A 25,861-nucleotide genomic window follows, 5' to 3' on the forward strand; every position below is an offset into this window, starting at 1 on the left:
AAACAAATGTATATTTCAATCAGGTGTATTACTTGTGCTACCAAATAAAGTTAAAAGTAACTTCTATAAAACAGTATTAATATAATTTTGTTATATTGATAAAATGAACGTTTTGACGAAATATACTTCATTACTTGTAAAAACATTTTTCTTCGAAATATCTTTGTACAAGGGAAAGAACTCTTACTATTTCAAACCTCAGACATTCTATTGTTGCTTCCTATCTGTTGTGTTTGTAACCAAACAATCTATTCTCCTGTTACACTCCCTATATTTACGAGAAGAACAGAGGAACGGTCGCTAAGCTTTTACCATCGAAACTTCGCACTTCGCCATCGTAGACTCGCGCTTTGCTATCGTAGCTTTGCACTTCACGTTTTTAATAGTGAGCACGAGTTTGTCCTGACGGAGCAATACACGAAACCAACAGCTAATACTAGAATTATTATTATATAACAATCACCAGCTGTTAGCTATGAGAATGAGTTAAAATGAAAGGGAATTTCACATGTAAGGAATCCATGTATTTCATCTTCATAGAGGTATATATTGTTACAAATAAAGTCATTCTGATGATAATTGCATTTTCACAGAGGTATATTTATTGTTACAAATAAAACCATTCTGCTGTATCAGTTTACCGTAAATATACCCGAGATAATTTGGACACTATAATAATTCTTCCAATACATATTCGTAACACGGTGCAAACCATAAACAATTTTTCTAAAAAATAAATATTAGAGACTACTTAGTAAAACAACCACGTCTTCAATTGTTTTCACCAGTATATAAATCATTCCTGAAAGAGTAACATCAGTATAAATAGAACCTTCCGTGAAAATTGTGAATAAAAAATGTCGTTTTAAACAAAGTAATTGTCAGCAATTCGATTAATAAAGAAATATTACGTTTTGCTAATATTTTCTGCTTCGATATGATATAGATATTTCTTTACGTATATTTAATTCTGTGTCGGCTAACAAAACTCGGTGTTGTTTTTATTGCTGGTCGTTTTAGATGAATGCTACTTGATAATACTCGCTTGGAGTGTAGAAATCTTTCAGGCGAAGAAGCTATCCAAGATGTAACTGCGGCGCCGTTAAAATAACACTACTCCTGAGAAAAAGACTTAATTAAAGATATAAACGACACTTTCACAAAACATAAGTTTGTAAGATGACTTTTTTTTTGCAATCTTTAGGACTGAAACGTAAATAATTTCTGGGAATCGTTTTTTTAGTATCGTAATTTAGTACCGTCTATTATTCATATTATCAGGTTAGAGAATACTCTAGCTGGTACTGAAAATATGTATAAAGACTGTGAGAAAATGTTGATAATGACCTTGTGAAAGATAAACCGCAAACATATTACAGGAGTCTGAATTGCGTAAACGGCAACATTGCAATCATACAACTATCGCTCCTACAAATAGCCAAGGAGGGAACGAATAACGGACAAATATTACGTTGAAATTATAATACATTACTGTGCCATGCGTTTTAATAGCTATACCAAGAGGAAATCGTAGTGATTATGCTAAGTTTAGATGTAATACAGCTCCTTAAGATATGAAACGGGCCGATCTGAACAATTAGACCTAGAGTAAAGAAACAGAAATCTCATGCAATATTAAAATGCCCTTTATATAATCTGAGAGAAGTTGTTTATTACAGTATGTAACGAGGATCAAACGTTTATGATTAGATAAAACTGATACGTTTTCACATTTGTTAGGTTCACACAAAACAGCCATTTTCTGCAATCATGTGGTCATGAGGCGGCGTAGTTTTAACTTTTATTCTGTATTATTTCTTCTATAATTATATTCAAGAGAGGCTACTGTGATACATATTTTGGTATTAAATATGTTTGTTTACCTTCCCTTGTATATAACGCCTTGCTATTAAGGTCTACGTTTACAGTTTGTCAGCCGTTTTACTAAGTAGTCTCTAATATTTATTTTTTAGAAAAGTTTTTTTTTATGGTTTGCACCGTGTTATGAATATGTATTGGAAGAATTATTATAGTGTCCAAATTATCTCGGGTATATTTACAGTAAACTGATACAGCAGAATGGTTTTATTTGTAACAATAAACATACCTCTGTGAAAATGCAATTATCATCAGAATGACTTTATTTGTAACAATATATACCTCTGTGAAGATGAAATACATGGATTCCTTACATGTGAAATTCCCTTTCATTTTAACTCATTCTCATAGCTAAAAGAAATTAATTGTTAGATATCTTCTTTTTCACATTTGTTGGGTAACGTTTTTGACATGTCTTGCTTTTCATAATTATTGTCCTAATGTCTGAGTATTGAAACTTTTGTTGTTTTCCTTGTGATCTGTGTCTTTATTTTCATTCTCTTTATTTATTTTTGTCATCTTCTGGCACTTAATACAAGTATTGTTAAGTGCATTGAATGGTGTCACTCTATTACACAGTTTTGATCTTAAAATTCTGCTGTTAGTTCCAGCTGATGTCCAGTTTTCAAGAATATGAAATCTTGTCATTATCATATTTTTCGTCACTGGCACTCCTTCACATAATTGTACTTTTCTGGCAGCAGTTATTACTTTTTTTTACTCCTTCTGTGTTTGACTGATATGTATTTGATATCTGAACCTGGTCCAGATCAACATTTTGGTCACTGATTACTAATTTCCACTCACCGGAATCTGTAAAAGTTATTACTTTCATTATAGAATTACCATTACTTTCGCATGATGTTTCTAGGCTGCACATTAACGTATTTGAGATTTCTTCCACAATTTTAATATCACTTACACATTTCGTAAGAACGTCCTTTACTGAAATCAAATTCCCATTCACAGGTATATTCATATCAGCAGGTACTGTACTTATTCCCGTGTACAGTGTCAAAGTTGATTTCCGTAATTTCTGGACTCTTTTCTTTTCAGCAGTCGGGTAGACTTTAGTAATGTGGTCGACAAACACACGTTTTGAGGCAATGTTTTTACGCATTGAAGAGTTTATTGACCTCCACACTTCCACTTGTGTCTTCTTTGACTCTGGTCAAAAGCCTGAAATGAAGGATATTCATTTTTTATAAATATATTAACATTCTGTAGTTTTTTACTATATACCCTCATTAAAGTCCCAATTTTCTTGCTTTCCAATATTTATAAGGGCTTCAATTTTATTATATAAAAAATGGTAATTTACTGCATACCAGCCACAAATAAAAACTTTGTTTTTCTATATATATTGATCTGTAAATGTATGAAATTGATATAGTTTAGTGTCAGAATACAAAATATAAAATCTGGTATAATTATGACTCTCACTTTTGGCTTTATTATTAAGTGAAGATTGGTACTAAACACATTTATAAGAATCAGAACATTTATATGAGGGTATATGGTACATGTCTGGATTCCAGCAATAAATAAAATTAAAAATAGTAATTTACACATATAAGTAAACTATTCAAGGGACAGTACTCGGCTGGCTTTATTAACAAAATGTTTGCAGTGCTTAAATAAAGTTATTTCCCATACACTGATGACTGTATATAGGCATGTTGTTTAGAACAATTGTGAATTATTAAGATTCTTGCAGAACACTAAAACAAGTTGGTGAAGCAAATAAAGTTTGCCATGTATACAATATCTATGGGTCATGTCTTGTGCACAAAAACTGAGGGGGCGGGGTGGGGGTGCAAATGTGACACATACAAACAATTCTAAGAGAAAATGCTAAGTGCAAACATTTCAAACAACATTTTAACATGTTTTTCCATACACAGATAGTCAAGGAAAATAACTTCTGCTGAAACTTAATGACATGCATTCTCTTTTTGTGTTATGTTTAACATCACAATGACACAGTGCAGGTCATATGACTACCCGCTAGCTTTTTATGATGGTGGAAGACACTAGGTGCCCCTCCCGGTATTTCATCACAGGTGTGCACCTATATAAAACAATGTGTCCTTACATGAAGAATTCTATGCCTAAAGGGCAGCTTGAACCAACATGGGTGACGGGCAATTTATTTGAAGTCAACAACCTTAACCACTCAGCCGCATAGGCCCAATGTCAATATCTTTACAGCTCTCATTCACCTCAAAAGAATCTTCATCAATAAAAAAAAAATACATAAAACGTTTAATGTAATTAAAGTAAAATTTAATGTACTGAAACAATTATGAAAAATATTACCAAACTTTCCAATTGGATTTTGGTTGGGCATGGGCATTAGAAGGTTTAATTACTATATATGAGCATAGTGCTAGTTAGTAAACATGTGTATGAAACACAAGTTTCAAAACCTAGATTTTTTAATTTATATATAATATATAAAGTGTCATAATGAGAATTCCTTGAAAACTGTGTGATAATGGCAAATTTGCAGGTAACAGTCACATGTGCTTTTGATAGATGCAGTTTGCTGATTTTCAGACAAAACATTTAGTATATAGTCAATAGCTATTAACGGTTGTTCTGCTATGCTAATTGCCAAATGCTAAATGACTAACATTTGATAAATGGCATTTATTGTTTTGCATTTCTCAATTAAGGTTTGAAAATAATTGTTTGACAGTAAATATTTGACATTCAGCATTGAATTTTGTCAAATACCATTTGCCATAATTATATATCATTTAGAATTTGGCAAATAGGATGGTACACCGGCCTTCCTTACTTTAATTAATAAATGTAATATATAATTTATTGAAAATGTTCAATGTTCTGCCAGTCTTATTTAAATCAATACTGGTCATTGCAACATGGAACTGAAGCTGTTAAGGCCTGAAAAAAATAACTATTTGTTTCCGGTAACATGCTAAAAAAAATTGATAATTTATACAAGTAAAAGTTGTTTTTTTATAAGTGGGACTATAAGGAAAGCATTTTTGTGTCATGAAAATGAATACAAATGAGAGGGTTCTGCCTTTAAAATATCAGTAAGTTGATTTCTGACATCACTGAGCATGTTAAAAGCATAAAAAGGTCAGATTGCAACTTCTGTAAAATCTCAAAGGACGTAAAAACATTTAGGGTCAGGCCAGAAATGTAGGGAAGGTTAGGATGCCAGAAACAAACATTTATTTTAGACCTTATCCCAAATACTTTTAGAATAAAATATTTTAACAGACAGAATTAGGTAAAGTCAAATAACTATTTGAGCCGCGCCATGAGAAAACCTACATAGTGCATTTGCATAGCATTGATCCAGACCAACCTGCGCATCTGGGCAGTCTGGTCATGATCAGTGCTGTTCACTTACAGTTTCTGTAATTAAAATAGGCTTTGAAAGCAAACAGCATGGATCCTGACCAGACTGTGCGGATGCGCAGGTTGGTCTGGATCCATGCTTGTCGCAAAGCCACTGTATTGGTTTTCTCATTGCCTGGCTCATTTAAAGTAAGCATTCATCTATTGATATATATTCAGTCCTGTATCTGAATAAGCACTTCACACTTTAAAGCATTTGGCAGTCAGTATTAGACAGTAAGCATTTGGCATAACTTATTTGGCTATTATTATGGTACAACGGCCTTCCATAGATCAATCCTATTTAACTGACAGCATTTGATGTTAAACATCTCACAAACCTTATAGAGCATTCTTAATCTCCATAATTCAAAATTCTTTGTTCTGACTTAAAGAAAAGAATATTTTATTTTTTATATAATATTAATAATTGAAATTTCACAAATTCTGATCATGGTGATTACTCTGAAGTCAAATTCTGATATTTTTAAGAAATGGCTCGCTTTCTTATTTAGTTTATTATGTCGATTGTGAAGGAAGTTCTAAAATTTATGTTAATCACTTTCAACACTTCATTCCTGATGGAATCCATTCCATCGCCATGAGGGTATTAGTGAAGAGGCCAGTTTACCATTTTTTTAAAGCTACTGTTGCCATTTTTCACATTTTTGGTAGCACCAGGAATCAAACCCACGGCCTCCTGCACTCAAAGTGGACACCCTACTGTTAGGCTATCGGGGCAGTCCTGTTAAGTGTGTATAATTATGTGCCCATAAGTGTCAAAATCTATTATACCCTAAAGTACAAGAAATGATAGACTTTCATTACTTAGCAATACTTCAATATTAAAATGTTGAATAATATCTTCACATTTCAGGCTAGAAGAACCTGCTGACATGTCTGCAGATTACTTTACTTTTGATGAGCTGTTAATGATTGATGAAGCTGTTGAACTCGATGAACAAGAAAATACTGAGGAATTTGACAGTGACTTTGATGAAGTTATTACCCTGATAACTGGAACACAAAGTGAGTCAGTAGATCATCCAACAGATTTAAAAGTAATTTTAAGTGGCAATAAATGCAAAATTGTGAAAACCCCCATGCAGTGCAATACCAACAAGATCATATCAGAAATTGATCATGAGAAATACACAGAGTTCTGTAAAAATGAATATGCAAAATTGTCAACTTTTGTTGAGGAGTTAAATGTAGATCCTTCAAAATCTGTGTCAAGTAAGTTGCAGACTGAATTTTATACTAAAGTACATGCTTATCAAATAAGTGCTGAGTTCAAAATGAATTGCCTAACTTTATTTGATAACATGCAATTTACTGAAGACCACCTACACATTTGTTTAAATATATCAAATCAGATTAGGGCAGTCCTCTTAAAAAAGAAGGCTGAACTGTTTCCTGTAGGAAATCGAAAAAACTTCTGACAGAAGTGTTACAAATGCTTCCGAAGCACGTGTGAGATATGTAGGTGGCTATTGTATAGCTAAAGTACGATTTAAGTACATGCAAAAGTAAAAGAGCAATATGTACAAAGTAGATGAAAGCAGCCAAGCCACGTATAATGAGTCTTTGCAAGCAGTGAATATACTAAATTCTCTAAAAGTTGAAGAATACTATATATTAGCTACTATTACAAAACGAGAGTCCCTCTTAGATGTTAGTAGAAAGCAGGGACTGAATAGATCACTTACCAATATACCTGATGATCTTTTCCAGTTCTTCCAGATACTGACTGAAAAATGTCTACAACTTTCAGTTGATGAAAACATGAATAAATATGGAAGCAGCCTTTTTGAGGAGCTTAGACTAAAATTTTGGAAAATTGTGAATTGTATGAACTATTTTGCAGTGTTGTACACAAGTGCAGGGTAACTAATCAAGAGCTTGATGAAAAACATGCTACTCAACACTCTGATTACAATCAAACAGTGGTTCAAATTATCTTCAAAAAATTATCAAATTGTTTTTGATGGTGATGTTGAATCAGTTTTGAAAAGATATTTTGGAAGCATTTAGTATACAAAAAATGGCTCATAGGAAACAAGTGAGGGTGTCTTAAAAATCAAAAGGAAAAGCTAACGTTAGATCTCAAAAAGATGATGGTGAAAGGCCAACATCTTCAAAAGACACAAGTTTTATCACAAGTGATATCCAGGAACCTACATGTAGCTCATCAAAGACGAAACGAAAAAGAAAAAGTACTAAAAAGAGTGAAAATTTAGACACATTAAGTAGTGAAAGTAGTGACTAAAATGTAAATCTTGACATTCAAGTTGAAAAGACAAAAGATCCGGATTTTAACGTTGAACCAATGGAAGATGCTGATGAAGATGATGAAGTACCATGTCAAGTTTGTAATTTCAATCAGAATCAAGCTCCTGCACAAACAGAATGGATTAAATGTGACAGTTGTAATGGTTGGTTACACCGAAAATGTGCTGGGCCTCAGCATCATCTCAGATAAAAAAAAATTAACCGGAAGGGTGTACATTTCTTCTGTCAACAATGTGAATAAATAAAATAAATCCAGACAGCTACATTTTTCTAAAGAGTACTATATCAGAAAACATTGAAGACTGAAATCTGTAGAAAAAAAAAAGATGAAAATTAAAAATCATTACCAAGTTACAACAGACATTTTCAGGCTAGACGATCTCACACAACGTAATCTGAGAGTAGCAGATTTAGTCGAAATCAGAGAAAACAATGTTTTACGGAAAAAAAATTCTACTGTTTACATTCGGCGTGTTTGAATATTCCGCCAATCTTTGTACCGGCGCACATAATATACTTACGTTAAAGGCAGTGAAAGCCGGGCCCAGACACACTTCCGCCGCTGACCAATGAGACGTCGTCTTACAAAAACTCCCGAAGCATGCGCGTTGGATTAGCATGGCTGCTGCAGGACGATTGAAAACACATCGCGAAGAAAACAGGTTCGTTTTATTGGGTTTAATAGATTTATAGAGGCTTTTAGTGTGGAGCGTGATTTTATTTGATGTACTTGAAATAATTGTTGCCGAAAAGTGTGCATTTATTACGATTTGACTGTGTTATACACGTGATAGTTTTAGCAAACCGGTGCAATCAGATCTCTGCCTAGTGTGTTTTAAGAGTATAAAAATTTTGCTGGTCCATATAATTGACTTTTGTCATTAGTTATGGTGTTTGGATGATGTTTAATAGATTTCAGAATGCATTTGATGTGTACAAGGGTTTTGGGGGGAGGGGGGGTTGTAGATGGGGAGGGGGTAGTAGTTTAATTCATGGCCACGCGCCGTGCACTTGTGAGCGTATTTTAATAACATCTAGTGAGCTTCTTCGAAAAGTTTTTTTTTCATCAAGTTTTATAAATACACGGTATATACATTTGCTGATTTTATAAACGTTATCAATATAATCATGATAATATTGATGTAAAAATAGTTTGAACGCTTTTAACTAAATCTAAGTGGAAGTGTGTGAATGGAGAATATTTGTTTGTTTTGAGTGAATATGGAATATATCTCACTGATAAGTGAGAAAAATTCAAATATTTTCACAAGCGTGTTGCGCAAGTGAAAATGTGAAAATTTTCTCACCCCGAGGTGAAATTTATTCCATATTTACTCAAAACAAATTTTCTTTTATTTTATGCTTAATTATGTTGAGATGTGCATTTTGAAATAGATTTTAATCTCAGCGCGGCAAACAGACATGCATAAACAGACTTGACGTCAGACGTGTTGTGATTAACCCAATATAAATTCAACTATTCTTAAAATAAAAGTTCAGTACATGTTTTCAGATACATGACAATCTAGACAATGACCAGATATCTTATCAGAGGCTAATCCAATGAAATTAAAGCATTTCAGATGGAAAACAGTGGCCTAGGGCCAATGCACATGGATGCACACAAAACACAATAAAACTGACAAAGGGAGGTAACCCTAATTTTTAAATACTGCTATCCAAACCCTTAAAATCAGGACTGCCACACACTTCCCCTGCCTGAGAAATGACGTCCCGTCGTTCGTCTGTCAAACCTTATGCTATCATTACACTAACGTACTACTATCTGTAATATAGAGACACTACATACTCCTACAAAACTGACAAAGGCTATCTTCAAAATAACCCTCAAATTTCCCATTTCTAAATGATAAAGCAATTATATACTTGTTTCTCAAACAAAATTATGCAAAATTAGTTTGATTTACGGAGTCGTCTCCCCCTCTCAAAACTTTGTGGCCTCACAATTGTCCAGATACATGATCGTGAAAAATAGCAAAATATCTTTGTTAAAACAATAAAAACACAATATTACAATTGATATATGTTATTATACAATAAAGGTGCATATACTTTCATTTCAAAATTTAAAATTTACAGTACCTTTAATCTGTATATCAGTAGTTCAGTACCCTTATACATTAAATTTCATTCTAAAGATACTAGTAGATCAATCTGTAGTTAATTCAAACTTATTGCGTTTCAGCATTTTTAACTTTTTCACAACTCATGAATTCATGTCATTGAAAACTCCAGAATTTACTAAAACATCTAATGATTGCAGTCTGTAGTTTGAAGGCTGTGTCACTATTGTGTTCATTTCATAGTCCTTAAATTTTGGTGGGAGCTTTTTGTCTCTTACTGACTTCCATAAAGGTTCCTTTTGAACTTGTTTCAACCTTTCCCTTCACTTTCCTATAGTTTGTTCTAGTTTATTCTCTTCTGTTTCATTATTTGTATCTTTTTCATTTGTTTGATTCCTTGGAATCAATCACATGTATTGACTTTTTTGTAAATTTCTTTCTAATGGCTCCTTCTCTGAGTCCGACTTCTTTATCAATTTCTCTCCTTTCTGTATGTTCTGAATTTATCTCTTTAGGATTTATACTTTCAGTAGTATCAGCCACTTCCTCTGCTTCTATCTCTGTTTCTTTTGTATTCCCTGTATCTGTACCAGTATGTGTAGAAACGTCTGTTAAGATTTCTTCTGGAGGTTCTTCTGTTGTAGCTAGTTCAAGGTCGTCTGTTTGACCACCTTTTGCTTTGTCTCCTTTATCTTCTTCTTAAACAGTTGGTATTTTATCTTCTTGGTCATCTTCTTCTATCTTTTCTCTTACATCTGCCTCTTCAGAATGAAGTATATCTCCATCACTGCTAGCTATCTTTTCATCTACCTTCTTTATTTCATCACACTTTTCAGATATATGGGCGTCCCCACTCTTATATATGCTTGGCATATACTCATCATCTGAATCACTTGTGACATCACCTGTTTCTATCTCTATTCCTTTTATCTCTTTAGGTATAACTGTAGTTTCACCTTTTGCTTCACTGGATATATCCTTTCTCTGTTTGTCTACTGATCTCTTAATCATGACCTTATCTGTCTCATTTCTAATTTCTAGTGTCCCTATTGGTAACAGATGGTTTCTATGTAGTGTTCTCACCACTCAAGATGTCGATCTGAGTTTGAATACTGGTATTTCATCTCGTGGCTGTTCAATCACCTCATACACATCCTCTTCAAATTTATCTGCTATTTTATGTTTTCCTTCGAACGCAAGTATCTTAACTAGTACCTTGTCGCCTACTACTATTCTTGATGCTGTTGCTTTCTTATCATACTGTTTCTTTTGCTTTTCTCTGGCCTTATCTGTGTATTTCTTTGCAATGTCTTGTGTTGTTTTCATTCTATTCTTCAAATCTTGTATATACTCTCTTGCTGTTTTGTTTGTTGGTTCTTCTATTTCAGATGTCTCGAACAAGGAATCTATTGGTAGCTTGGGTTTTCTACCAAACATGAGTTCAAATGGAGATGTGTTCGTGCTCTCATGCCTTGTGCAGTTATATGCATACACTAGTGATGGTATGTAGTTCTTCCAGTCTGCTTTCTGGGATGGCTCTAAAGTACCTAACATATTCAACAATGTTCTGTTCCATCTTTCAGTACAGCCGTTACCCATGGTGTGATATGATGCTGTCCTTGTTTTCTTCATCCCCATTATATTACACAGTTCTTTGATAAGTTCTGATTCAAAGTTGGTACCCTGGTCTGTATGTAGCTTTGTTGGTATCCTATAATTTACTATAAAGTTGTTGTAAAAAGCCTCTGCTGTTGTTTGTTTTGGCTGTCTGATTTCTGGTTGGTACTGCAAGAGCATACTTAGTAAAGTGGTCTATGATGACTAGAATGTTGCCATGTCCTCTAGATGGTTCAAGAGTTAGGTAGTCCATAGATACCAATTCCAATGGGTATGTTGTCACAATGTTGACTAATTCTGTTTTTATGTTTGTGGATGACTTCCTTCTGATATATCTCTCACAGTTGGAAACCCAGTTTTCCACATCTGACGACATGCCAGGCCAGAAGTATCTTTCTCTAAGCAGAGATAATGTTCGGTCACGCCTGGGGTGTCCAATGTCGTTATGCAATCCTTGAAGTAACATTTCCCTATAACATTCAGGTATGACAAGCTGGTTGATTGTATTTTCTCATTTCATCTCAGTGTATAATATCTCTCTCACTAACTTAAAGTTGTTGAAATTCTTTCTCATAAATAGGTCTTCTTTTGTTCTACATTGGTTTCTGTCTGGAAGGTATTTGTCGATAACTGCTCGTCGCAATCTTTCGATCAATCTATCTTGTCGCTGACTTCTTCTTATCTCTCTTATTTCGAGTTGTGCCATAGGAATGCCTGGAGATTCTGTTGCCTCTACTATGTTGATGTTGGCTGCTGGTATTACCTCTATATATGGTGGCACTGAGATATTGCTACATATAGCTTTAACAGTACTGTCTTCTATCTTGATTACATTTTCTCCTCCATCTTGAAGTCTTTCATAGGGGTATCTGGACATAGCGTCCGCATCTGTGTTACGTAAACCTGGTCTGTACAAAATGTCAAAGTTGAATTCACCTAACGCGGAAGCCCATCGCTGTCCGGTTGCGTCTAATTTCGCTGAAGTTAGTATATCAGTTAACAGGTTGTTGTCGGTTAACACAGTAAAATGATTGAGCGCAAGGTAATCCGCAAACTTCTCTGTAACGGCCCATTTTAAAGCTAGAAATTCTAACTTGTATGCAGAGTAATTTCTTTCAGACTTGGTAAGTGACCTACTGGCATATGCTATTACTCTCTTGTCTTGGTATAAGACTGCACCAAGGGCTTTAGTAGACGCATCCGTGTGAAACTCTTTCGAAAAATCTGAGAAGGCAAGTATTGGAGGTGATGTCAACGTCTTTTTCAGTTCTTCGAATATGTACTGTTCTGCACCTGTCCAAGTCCATTCTTTATGTTCTTTCTTAGAGTGTTTCTTTGTTGGTGTTCCAGGAATTATATCAGTTAGCGGTTTGGTAATCTTCGAAAAGTCTTTTATGAATCTGCGATAGTAGCTCGCGAAAGAAACGAAGGATTTTAATTCGTCAGTATTTCTCGGTGTAGGCCAATTCCTAATCTTTTCTATCTTTACAGGATCTGTTTCTATTCCATCTTTGCTGATGACATGTCCAAGGAAATTCACTTTCTCTCGTATGAAATAACACTTTTCTGGTGACAATTTAAGCTGACATTCTTTAAGTCTAGTTAGAACTTTATTGAGTCGGTCCAGATGTTCTTCGAAGGTATTGGCGAAAATAATCAGGTCATCCAAATAGATAACGCATATGGTCATGTTGTAGTCGCCAAGACACTCTTCCAACAACCTTTGGTATGTCGCTGGTGAGTTTGCTAAACCAAATGGCATGTTGACCCATTCGTAAAATCCAAGTGGTCCTAATGTAAATGCAGTCCGCTCTCTATATGTCTCTTCAATTTCAACTTGATGGTATCCAGCTTTCATATCTAATGTAGAAAAATATCTTGAGCCATTTAATACGTCAAAGACTTCTTCGATTCTGGGCAGAGCATATGAATCTCTAACTGACTTAAGGTTCAACTGCCTATAATCTACACAAATTCTAAGAAAATTATTTTTCTTTCTGACCAGTACGATATTTGATGCCCATGGTGACTTGGATTTCTGAATAACTCCTGCAGATAATAACTGTTCAATGTGTTTTCAAAATTCTTCTATCATATTTGGTGGTATTCTTCTGTGTCGTTGCTTGAATGGGACGTCATCAATTAAGTCTATTCGGTGTTTAATCTTGGTACAATTTCCAATGTCAGTAACATCTTTTGAAAAAATATCTATATGTTTGTGTAGTAAGTCTGTAAATTGTACATTTTGTTTTTCTGTCAGGTTATTGTTGTCATCTATGTTTATCTTATTAATAATTTCTTCTTCAGCATTCAATTTGTCTATATGGTCCATCAGTTCTTGTTCTATTTTATCTGGCTGTAATTCACAAATGACTGCTTTGGGAGATATGACCACACTATTTGTAGTTAAGTTTGATAATGTCACAACAAGCTGTCTATTCTCCTTATATTCATAATTCACAATTCCAGGTGTAATTTCAATATAATCAGGCAATAAACTGTCTTCTGATTCATGTATGATAGCTGTAGTCTGTCCATATTCAAGTTCTTTATCTGTCTCAGCTTATATGTCTTTTGATTCATTTGGACCCAATATTATCTTTGATGATTCCGCACATCTTACTACTGCAACCTTATTCTTATTACGCTTTAATTCTTTTTCTCTGTATGTGATACACCGAAATGCCAAGAACCAAGGGGTATGTAACTCTGCCTTCTGTATAAATTGTTGACCCAAATTGTCTTTACATTCTTGAAGTAGTTCTGTTAATATGTTGGTACCAATGATGACTGGAGTTCTGTATGAGTAATTTGTATCCGGTGTAATCAAAAACAGGCATTGATGTGGTGAAGCATTGGGTAGACCATGTGTGATGCTTAGTTCTGTTTCTATGTAGCCAATATATGAAAGCTTCTGTCCATCTGCTCATTCTATTCTTAAGTGTACTATATCTTGCAGAGGTTTAAATGGTGCTGTATTTGATAAATTCTGTTCCCAAAAAGATTGAGAGATAGCACTGATGCAGCTGCCACAATCTAATAATGCTGTAGTTTCTGTATTTTCCACTGTGACGTTAACTTCATTTGTTTCTTCTATTAATTTTGGATCTTGTTTCTGACTGTGAGTGCCTTTGTTCGACCTAACAACAGAGGCACTTATTCTTTTGGGCAATTTCTTGCAATGTGTCCTTTCTCATTACAGTTGAAGCATGTTGGCTGGAATGTACCAGTACCTGTAGGTCGCTGCGGCTTATATTCTCCTCTGCCTCTAGCTCCGCCATTAATATTTCCTCTAAAGTACCTTCTACCTCCTCTGTTGCCTCTAAATGATCCTCTGTCTCTCTAACCTCTGTTATATGACTGATGGAACTGACTATCTGACTTTTCACTTTTTTCTTTCTCTAACTTGTCTATCCTATCATTCAGTTTTAAAAGTAATTCTTCAGTCCTGTTTAGTTTCTTCAGTAATTCATCATTTGTACTTTTCTCTAAATTCACTGCAGCATGGCACTTTTTAGTTTCTGCTTGTTCAGTTTTCATGTTGGCTTCTATCTTTCTTAATTCTATTTTAAATCTATCATAGTCTGAGATTGTATCATATTTGTATCCAGCCTGTTGTTTAAGTTCTATTCTTAAACCCCTATATAAAACACTCTTTAATTTTGATTCATCACTTTTGTTCATTCCACCTAATGCAACAGCTTGGGTGAATATTTCTTCCAATGTAGAAGCATAGTTGGTAATGCTTTCATTTAATTTCTGATGGCTTGAATAAAATTTCTCAAGTATACTTTCTCGCGTCTCTATTCCCGAATGTTCCTTCAAGTTTTCTCATGACTTGGGTTATATCAACCCCAGTACCTAAACGTCTCACTCTATCACTTGCATCCCCCTTAACTGCTCTTCTTAGTCCTAGTAAAATCTGTTCATGACTAAATACTTTCTCCTCCAACAAAGATTCTACTTCAAATTTAAATGTTTGCCAGTTCACTTCCCCTTTATTGTCCTTACCATAAAATGTTCATAGTTTCGGGTAATGGTGACTGGTACTCGTTGAAGTCATTTTTGGTCTTGCTCCTAAATCCATAATACTGGGTTTCTTCTCTACAGAAGTAGTTTCAGTTTCCTTTTTAATCTCATCTCCCATATGTTTCATATATGACACTAAGTCTTCAGGCTTCTCTATTTTTGGCGGCTTTACCCTTAATCCATGAAAAGCTTCCAGTATCTTCAGATCCTCGGCTGAGACTTCCACTTTTCCTCCTTCAGCTCCTTCTGTCTCACTCATTTTGACTATGTATTTCTTATATCAATAGAACACTGTATTTATGTAATTTTAATAATATCTGTCAAAATTCAGACTATTTTACATAAATGTGTACACTTTCTTCAGATAATTCAGTTCTGCATCCACCTTTCAATAGATAACACCTTTTTTCACTAGGTGTTTATCAGTTTGTGTTATATATTCAGTCTCCAATAACCAAACTATTCAATCAATCAGCTTTCAATATAATACTGTCTATACTCTTCATTTAGTCAGTTCTGTTCTTCACTAATCAATTCATTCAATTAAGTTTAACTTCAACAAAAGCATTCACTTATCCCAAGCAAAAACAGTTCAATTCAGTTCAATTCTCTATATCATTGACTTAATTCACTTTTGCATTCACTTGACAATATTACTTTAATAGTTCACTTTGTATTACTAAGCTTCATTCGCTTTAATTCACTAATCTTTGACTATTATGCTTAGTCTAACTGATAGTAGCACATGTCAATTTCAGCTACTTAATTCAATATGCCTTTGAACTTCTGATTCAATTACTTTCTTTTAACGCTAAGTCAAGTTCAAGTTTCAACACAACTAGTTAACTCTGTATAGTATTAAATGTAATACACGCAAGTCATAACATCTTACATCTCAGTTCAACTCCATGTGAAACTCAAATCACTTCATCAAGTTCAAAAAAATAATATTCAGTATCACTAAAAAATCAAGAAGTCAAATATCAGGGATGATATTGCTTAAGTTTATTCAATTACTTAAGTTCAAGCCTTTCTGCACTAAATCATTTATTAAAGTGCACTCACTTTTGTACTGACTGTAGGGTTTGCTTATGCCTTTATGCACTAACTATCAGCTGACCAAATTCAAAGTATTCAAGTACTCAAGTACTTAAGTCTATCCAATCAAGTCTATTTCCACTTTCAATAAGTATGCATACTTTCAACTTTCAAGTCACAACACAATCACAATTAATCTTTGGCCTCAATACTCATCAATTATAATTCATCAACTTTAATTCTGTCTATATATAGCAGTATTCTATTCAATTACTAATCCCTTCAACCTATTGTTCATTCAACTGTGAAAAACCAATAACAACTTTCATCAAAATCAAATTTTTTCCAAGTGTCAAATTCAACAATATATTTCAATCAATAATTGCTTTCCACTCTATTGCACCTTAATACCTTTCACAATTCTATTTATGCACATCAATACATTTATCAATATTCAATTAAATCAATATTTGTAATTATAAGGCTTTCTTTTAAATCTATATCAAATATGATATTACAATAGATATAACAAAATGTCTGATTATACCAACAATATATAGATATTTAAATGCTTGAGCTCAAGTTTGTTTTACTTTCTGCCATCAATTTAATTTCTATTAAATCAATTTCAGAAATTTGTATTGAAAAAGAAAGAAATTAAATTTAATCTCGAACTTTTTCAAGTATTTGTACTATGTAATTCAGTTTATTTGCTTTATCCCACACTGGACACAGTATTCATATATAAAATTCTAATTATAGATTAATACAAATGTCAACAATATCAAATACCAATATAGAAACTTACCTATATTTACTGTGCTAGTTATCAATTTTAAACCCTGAAATAGCCTTTCACAGTTCACTGCTACTATCTACATTCTAGTACTAGGTTACTAGGCAACCATGTCACATGACCTGTCTTGTAGTCTGTAAAGTGGCAATGTCAACCAAATCAGCCAATGAGAATTGTGATCACCTGGAGGTAAACTAATGTAACAGGTAAAAATGGTCACATGATCTGAATGTGTAATGTCAACAGAAGTAGATCCTATGCAGAACACATCAATAGCTGTGACAAAATAGGTTTTACTGATCTCTGTTCAATTTCTACACCAAGTTTAAAGAAACTGCTCAACCTTGACAGTTCAACTTCAAAATCCTGACAGATTTGGGTATGAAAATAGTTCCAGTACACTAAATCAGCTGGGGTCAATATTGAGTTCAACCTAGTCTCATAAAATGTTTACAAATCAAATCCTTTAGAAATGTCTCTAAATGGCAGTTCAAAGAGAATTGAGATATCAGTTAGACTGTTATTAGTAGAAACACTAGTTATAGAAGACTAGAATAAAGGATGATGAATAGAGAGCATTTTACCAAGAAAGATCTGTTAGTGTGCAATGTGACAGCACTCTCACTGACAATAGGCACTTCCGCATGTATATACAAAAACTGCAGTTATTCCAATTTAATGCACAAAATTAATCTGTGCAAACTATATATATTACAAATGTGTTGAAATGTCAACACTGACTTTAAAAATTACTGGCTAACTGCAATTTCTGCATATGAAATATTTATAACTCACCAGTCAGTTGATAACTGTACTTTACTGTAAAATTCTTGACTTAACTGTAAAATACTGTAAAATGTCTATGCCACTATCACCACAAAACTATCCACTGTCTTAAATTGTAAATTTCACTTAGTTCCTTGTTTCAGGTTCTAAATTTAAGTTTTAATTTATTCCACTGTAACTGTCACTGTTCTCCCTGTTTTTCAAATAAATCTCACTGTCAATTATCCCTATCACTGTTCTCTCCTCCGGCTGTCGAAATGAAAAGTGGTAACACTTTTCAAACTCCAAAACGTAACAATTTATAAATCTAAATCACTGTCTAAAATTTAACTGTTTTTATTCCACTGTTCTGTAACTATTTTTATTCCACTGTTCCGTAACTGTTTTTATTCCACTGTTTTAAACTGTTATTTAGGTAAAACGATGGTTTACTTCCGTCAAAATGTGAATCCAGAAAACATTGTGAATTAAAAATATCCGTATTAATGGAAATACCACAAATTTCCATAATTTTATTTAAAAATTCAAGGTAAAATTCAAAATCACTGATTAAAAGTTCCTATCTCCTGGTTGCTGACTGAGTTCATCACTGTTATGTAACAATGGCTCGTTATCACAAAATTCACGTTGGGCGCCAATTGTCACTCTATATATTAGCTACTATTACAAAACTAGAGTCCTTGTTAGATGTTAGTAGAAAGCAGGGACTGAATAGATCACTTACCAATATACCTGATGATCTTTTCCAGTTCTTCCAGATACTGACTGAAAAATGTCTACAACTTTCAGTTGATGAAAACATGAATAAATATTGAAGCAGACTTTTTGAGGAGCTTAGACTAAAATTTTGGAAAACTGTGAATTGTATGAACTATTTTGCAGTGTTGTACACAAGTGCAGGGTAACTAATCAAGAGCTTGATGAAAAACATGCTACTCAACACTCTGATTACAATCAGACAGTGGTTCAAATTATCTTCAAAAAATTATCAAATTGTTTTTGATGGTGATGGTGAATCAGTTTAGAAAAGATATTTTGGAAGCATTTAGTATACAAAAATGGCTCATAGGAAACTGGTGAGGGTGTCTGAAAAATCAAAAGGAAAAGCAAAAGTTAGATCTCAAAAAGATGATGGTGAAAGGCCGGCTTCTTCAAAAGACACAAGTTTTGTCACAAGTGATATCCAGGAACCTACATGTAGCTCATCAAAGCCAAAACGAAAAAGAAAAAGTACTAAAAAGAGTGAAAATTTAGACACATTAAGTAGTGAAAGTAGTGACGAAAATGTAAATCTTGACATTCAAGTTGAAAAGACAAAAGATCCGGATTTTAACGTTGAACCAATGGAAGATGCTGATGAAGATGATGAAGTATCATGTCAAGTTTGTAATTTAAATCAGAATCAAGCTCCTGCACAAACAGAATGGATTAAATGTGACAGTTGTAATGGTTGGTTACACCGAAAATGTAAAATGTGCAGTTCTTCTGTCAACAATGGGAATAAATAAAATAAATCCAGACAGCTACATTTTTCTAAAGAGTACTATATCAGAAAACATTGAAGACTGACATCTGAAAAAAAAAAGATGAAAATAAACTGTTTTAAAAGTTATTAAAAGCCATTACCAAGTTACAACAGACATTTTCAGGCTAGACGATCTCACACAACGTAATCTGAGAGTAGCAGATTTAGTCGAAATCAGAGAAAACAATGTTTTACGAAAACAATAATTCTACTGTTTACATTCAGCGTGTTTGAATATTCCGCCAATCTTTGTACCGGCGCACATAATATACTTACGTTAAAGGCAGTGAACGCCGGGCCCAGACACACCTCCGCCGCTGACCAATGAGACGTCGTCTTACAAAAACTCCCGAAACATGCGCGTTGGATTAGCATGGCCGCTGCAGGACGATTGAAAACACATCGCGAAGAAAACAGGTTCGTTTTATTGTGTTTAATAGATTTATAGAGACTCTTAGTGTGGAGCGTGATTTTATTTGAAGGACTTGAAATAATTGTTGCCGAAAAGTGTGCATTAATTACGATTTGACTATGTTATACACGTGATAGTTTTAGCAACCGGTGCAATCAGATCTCTGCCTAGTGTCATTTTTGACAGTTTGAGGTTAAATATTTCTGGCGACGTGTAATTATAGGAGTTGGCAGTAATTTTTCCTTAAAGAGTATTTATTTCTCTAAGAACTGACACCAAGATTGTTAAGATCGGTGAATAATTGATGGTTTTATGTGATGAAACATGAGATGACTGTATTTTTCCCATAGACAATGAATGTAGAGTCAAATACCTTGTGTTTTAAGAGTATAAAATTTTTGCTGGTCCATATAATTGACTTTTATCATTAGTTATGGTGTTTGGATGATGTTTAATAGATTTTAGAATATATTTGATGTGTACAAGGGTTTTTTTTTTGGGGGGGGGGGGGTATGTAGATGGGGAGGGGGTAGTAATTTAATTCATGGCCACGCGCCGTGCACCTGTGAGCGCATTTTAATAACATCTAGTGAGCTTTCTTCGAAAAGTTTTTTTTCTCATCAACTTTTATAAATACAGGGTATATACATTTGCTGATTATATAAACTTTATCAATATAATCATGATAATATTGATGTAAAAATAGTTTGAACACTTTTAACTAGATCTAAATGGAAGTGTGTGAATGGAGGATATTTGTTTCTTTTTAGTGAATATGGAATATATCTCAATGATATGTGAGAAAAATTCAAATATTTTCACAAGCGTGTTGCGCAAGTGAAAATGTAAAAATTTTCTCACTCCGAGGTGAAATTTATTCCATATTTACTCAAAACAAATCCTCTTTTTATTTTATGCTTAATTATGTTGAGATGTGCATTTTGCAATAGATTTTAATCTCAGCGCGGGAAGCAGACATGCATAAACGGACGTCAGACGTGTTGTGATGTTATAAAAACACACGTGACATAAAGTTCCATTTTACTTTATTTTACTTTATTTCTTGCTGCATAACGTTATGAAATTCTCGTTTAGTTAAATAATTTGAATCGAGAAATATACTATGAAGAACAAAGTGCGACTACAATTTTCATCCTGTTTTAAGCAAATAATTCAAAATTCATACATAATGTACTAGTATACCGGCATAAAACAGTGAGTGATAACAGTGAGTAATATGGATTATATCTCACTGATAGAATCCAGTATTTCATCAGTAAGCATGAAATAAATATTGCTAAAAAGTTTGAGGATCTGGAAATTTATAAGTTATATATTTGTAGAGTTGATGGGATTATGTTTTAAACTTGTAAGGCTTCTTGGGATTTGTATATTATTGATTATGTTTGTTAAAATCACAGTCTCATAATCTTTATTTCATAGATTTCATTGGTAATAATTATTTTTTTATTAACTTTAATATTTCTTTTTTACAGTACTGATGAATACAGAAACCATGACAGGGTAATTCTAGACTGGTATTATGATTGTGCTGTTCCAAGAGACGCCATGTTTTGACTAAGACAATTTACTCTCGGTATATGAAACCGAAGGCAAGTATCTCAACCATTATGCTTAAAGCAGCTTTTAGACTTAAACTTATTTATTATAATCATCATGATCAGTCTTGTCTTTTGATGTTACCAGGAAATGTTGCAATGTTATGTTTATTTTTCTTATTTTATTTATTTTTACATTAATTTCATTTTTATCACCTTTCCTGAAAGCCCAGCATTCCTACAAATATCAGACATGAAACTGCTGAATTGTCTCAGGCCAAGAGGTTTACTAGTGAACCATGTGTTTGTAAAGTCAGGGTTCTCCAATGCTAGTTTGTTTACCTGCAACGATACATAAATGAACTGGGTTATAATATGCAAAATCTGAGCGACAACCATATTTACTGTTATTAGTTGTAAGTGCAATTTTAAAACATTTAAAAGTAATTTTGATTTGAAATTTTCGTATTCAACTGTCTCAATTTTTTGGTCAAGGAGGCGAGAAACGCACATTTTGACCTTATGAAAATATCATAGAATTTTGAATAGCAGATGTCATTTTTATTAGCTCACCTGAGCAATGCTGCTCATGTGAGTTTTTGTGATCGCTCAATGTCCGGCGTCCGTCGTCTGGCCTCTGTCGTCTGTCTGTCTGTCTGTCAACATTTAGCTTGTGTATGCGATAGAGGTTGTATTGTTCAACTGATCTTCATGACATTTTGTCAGAATGATCACCTTGATGAAATCTAGGCCGAGTTCGAAAATGGGTCATCTAGGGTCAAAAACTAGGTCACTAGGTCAAATCAAAGAAAAACATTGTGTGTGCGAAAGAGGCTGTATTTTTCAATTCATCTTCATGAATTTTGGTCAGAATAATTACCTTGATATAATCTAGGTCGAGTTTGAAAATGGATCAGCTGGGGCCAAAAAAATAGGTCACTAGGTCAAATCGAAGAAAAACCTTGTGTATGCGATAGAGGCTGTATTTTTCAGTTAGTCTTCATGAATTTTAGTCAGAATACTCATCTTGATGAAATCTAGGCCGAGTTTGAAAATGGATCATCTGGAGTCAAAAACTAGATCACTAAGTCAAATCAAAGAAAAACCTTGTGTATGCGATAGAGGCTGTATTTTTCAATTAATCTTCATAAATTTTGGTTAGAATGATTGCCTAGGTAAAATCTAGGTCAAGTTTGAATATGGGTTATTTGGGTCAAAATTAGGTCACTAGGTCAAATCAAAGAAAAACCTTGTGTATGCGATAGAAGCTGTATTTTTTAAATTGATCTTCATGAAATTTGGTCAGAATGATTGCATTGATGAGAAATCTAGGTCAAGTTCGAATATGGGTCATCTGGGGTCAAAAAGTAGGTCATTATGTCAAATCAAATAAAAACTTTGTGCATGCGATAGAGAATATATTTTTCAATTGATCTTCATGAAATTAAGTCAGAATGATTGTCTTGATGAAATCTAGGTCAAGTTCGAATATGGGTCAGTTTGGGTCAAAAACTAGGTCACTAGGTCAAATCAAAGGAAAACCTTGTGTATGTGATAGAGGCTGTATTTTTCAATTGATCTTTATGAAATTTGAGTTTGATTATGTTTTATCTGGGGTCAAAAAGTAGGTCACTAGGTCAAATCAAAGAAAAACCTCGTGTATGTGATAGAGGCTGTATTTTTCAACTGATCTTCATGAAGTTTTGTCAGAATGATAGCCTTGATGAAATCTAAGCCGAGTTTGAATATTGGTCATCTGGGTTCAAAAACTAGGCCACTAGGTCAAATCAAGGCAAAACCTTGTGTATGCAATAGGGGCTGCATTTTACACTGGCTTTTCATGAAATTTAGTCAGAATGGTTGCCTTGGTGAAATCTAGGTCAAGTTCGAATATGGATTGTCTAGTGTCAAAAACTAGGTCACTAAGTCAAATCAAAGAAAAACCTTGTGTATGCGACAGAGGCTGTATTTTTTCAATGATAGCCTTGATGAAATCTAGGTTAGGTTCCAATATGGATCATCTTGGATCAAAAACTAGGTCACTAGGTCAAATCAAAGAAAATACTTGTTTATACTCAAGGTTTTTGCTCCGATTTTAATGATTATTGGTCAGAATATTTTTTTCCATGAAATCACTAGGTCAAACATGTTTACACTGTTATGGTGTGTTTTTCAGGTGAGCGTCCTAGGACCATCTTGGCCCTCTTGTTAATTTAATCAGATTCTTAATTGAATTAATAGTTTATTATTATCAATATTTCAGGAGCAACTTAGTACTTACCTGACAAAACAGTTTCTCAGCATTTGGATCACACTTGTTCAGATACAGTTTCAATGCCTGCACAGGACAATTCTCCTTTTCATCAGGACCAAGAGCATACTTTGTGTTTTCTACACCACCCTGCTTTTGCTTCTCCTGGACTTCATGAGACAGTGTAACAAATTCCATCCCATTTTCATCAGTACAAACTTTAAAGCTGTTCTTGTGTAGCTGCCGATGGAATTCAAGCCCTCTGCTGACATACTGAATACTCAAAATGAACCAGATTCTATACCGTAATGTTATAGGATTAGAAGTTGTAGTGAGATAGTTATAGATTTTGATTATGTGTTCAGGTGGAATGATAGGCTTATGCTGAACTGGCATGTTTAATCCACTTTTAAGATTGGTTTTTATTTTGGCATCTAGCATATCATTGGCCTCTTGAAAAGCTGAATCTTTAACAATGTCAATGCTCAAGTTCTTGTCCCTGAAAGAGCTGCTTCGGCATAGAATTTCTTGAGGTAGTTATTCAGATCTTGCTTGGAAATGGTGTCCAAATCAACTTTTTGTCCAAGGCGTTCAATTCACCATTCTGTGAACAAATTTTATAAATCTAAGTCAAACTATCATTCTGTTTTATAGTTAAAACAAAAAAGGCATGAAGCATCTCCTTTTAATAAATTATAAGTAGGATTTGAAGAAGAAGGAACAATATCTTTATTTCTATGAAATTCAGACATGTTTGATTGGCTCATTTAGCTCACCATTCACGTAGTGACAAGGTGAGCTTTTGTGACTTCTTCATGTCCGTAATCCGTCTTGTGTCATAATTAAAAAAAACATCTTCAGAACCGCAGGGCAAATTTACACCAAACTTCAGAGGAATGATAATTGGGTGGGCTGCTTTCAAACTTGCTCAAAGAATTTATTTTCACTTAGAACTATGGTTGCCATGTCAACTAGAAGAAAAAAACTTTGAAAATCTTGTCAGAAACCGGATTTTAAAAATATTTTGTAGAAATGATCTCTAGGTGACCCTCTACAAAAATTGCCTAAGCCATTTTGTTTTGGTAAAAAGTATGGCCACAGGGGGCGGAGGGGGGGGGTTCCCTATATGGCTATACCGTAATTTTCAAAAATCTTCTTCTTCAAAACCACTGAGCAGATTTACACTTAACTTCACAGAAATGAATATTTGAGTTTCTGCTTAATAGTTTGGTTGTGGACGCCTCTGTTATATGATTTTACAGAAGCCATATTTCTGTTGCCACTCATGGATATTATATGCCTTTCGTAGTTCAAAACTGGCATTTAGGAAAAATATGGATAGTTCCTATTTTAGCAGTCTCCACTGACTTTGACTATTAATTTTAGGGGGGCTGTATTTAAATTCTTGTTAAGATAACATAGCTTTGGTATGGGGCCAGTAGCACTAATGGAAAAAGCAGGAATATGGGGGGCGTGGCAGCCCCCAAAGTAACATGACTTCATGACGTATTTCCGACCGGGCACCACTAAACTCCAAGTGTCTCAAAATATGTTTTAAAAATATTACCGATCAATCATAGTCATTTGGTTGTCACCGACTCTGGATACCAAAAAAATATTTGCCTTGTCCTTATTATAGTAGATCTACTTTTAGATATTGATTTGTATAATGTAATTTTCACATTATTTTTGCATTCAACATAGCTTAAAACATATCAGTTTGTAGTTAAGTGATTCATATTGTTTTCGTTTAGTAAAGACACTTACCCTGAAATAAATTTACACCCCATTTGGTATTTTGTTGGGTTTTAGAAGCATATTTATTCTGTCTGATGGCATCCTGGTCATTCAAGGTTTTAAACCTGCTAGAATCTTCAGGTTTAACTGTTTGATCCTGCCGGAGATCTGTACCAAGCTCATTCTGCTGCTCTGTGTTTAATACTTGGCCATCATTTACCACAGGATTTGGTTCACTCAAGCTGACATGTTCATCCTTGACAGCATTGTCATTTTCAGTTTCAGTTTCAGTTTTGGTTTCACTTTCATTTTCGTTATTTACACCCAGTTCATTAGGGAATGGCAAATCCAACAAGGCCTGTATTTCAGGTGAAATTTCAAATTGCTCTGGTTCATTTTCCGCTGGCAAATTAATTCAAATAACCCGAAAAGTGGCTGGAAAGTGTCTAAATCTGAGTTACTACCGATGTCGGCCATATTGA

The sequence above is a fragment of the Mercenaria mercenaria genome, chromosome 5 (assembly GCF_021730395.1).
Source record: "Mercenaria mercenaria strain notata chromosome 5, MADL_Memer_1, whole genome shotgun sequence".
Taxonomy (NCBI): Eukaryota; Metazoa; Mollusca; class Bivalvia; order Venerida; family Veneridae; genus Mercenaria; species Mercenaria mercenaria.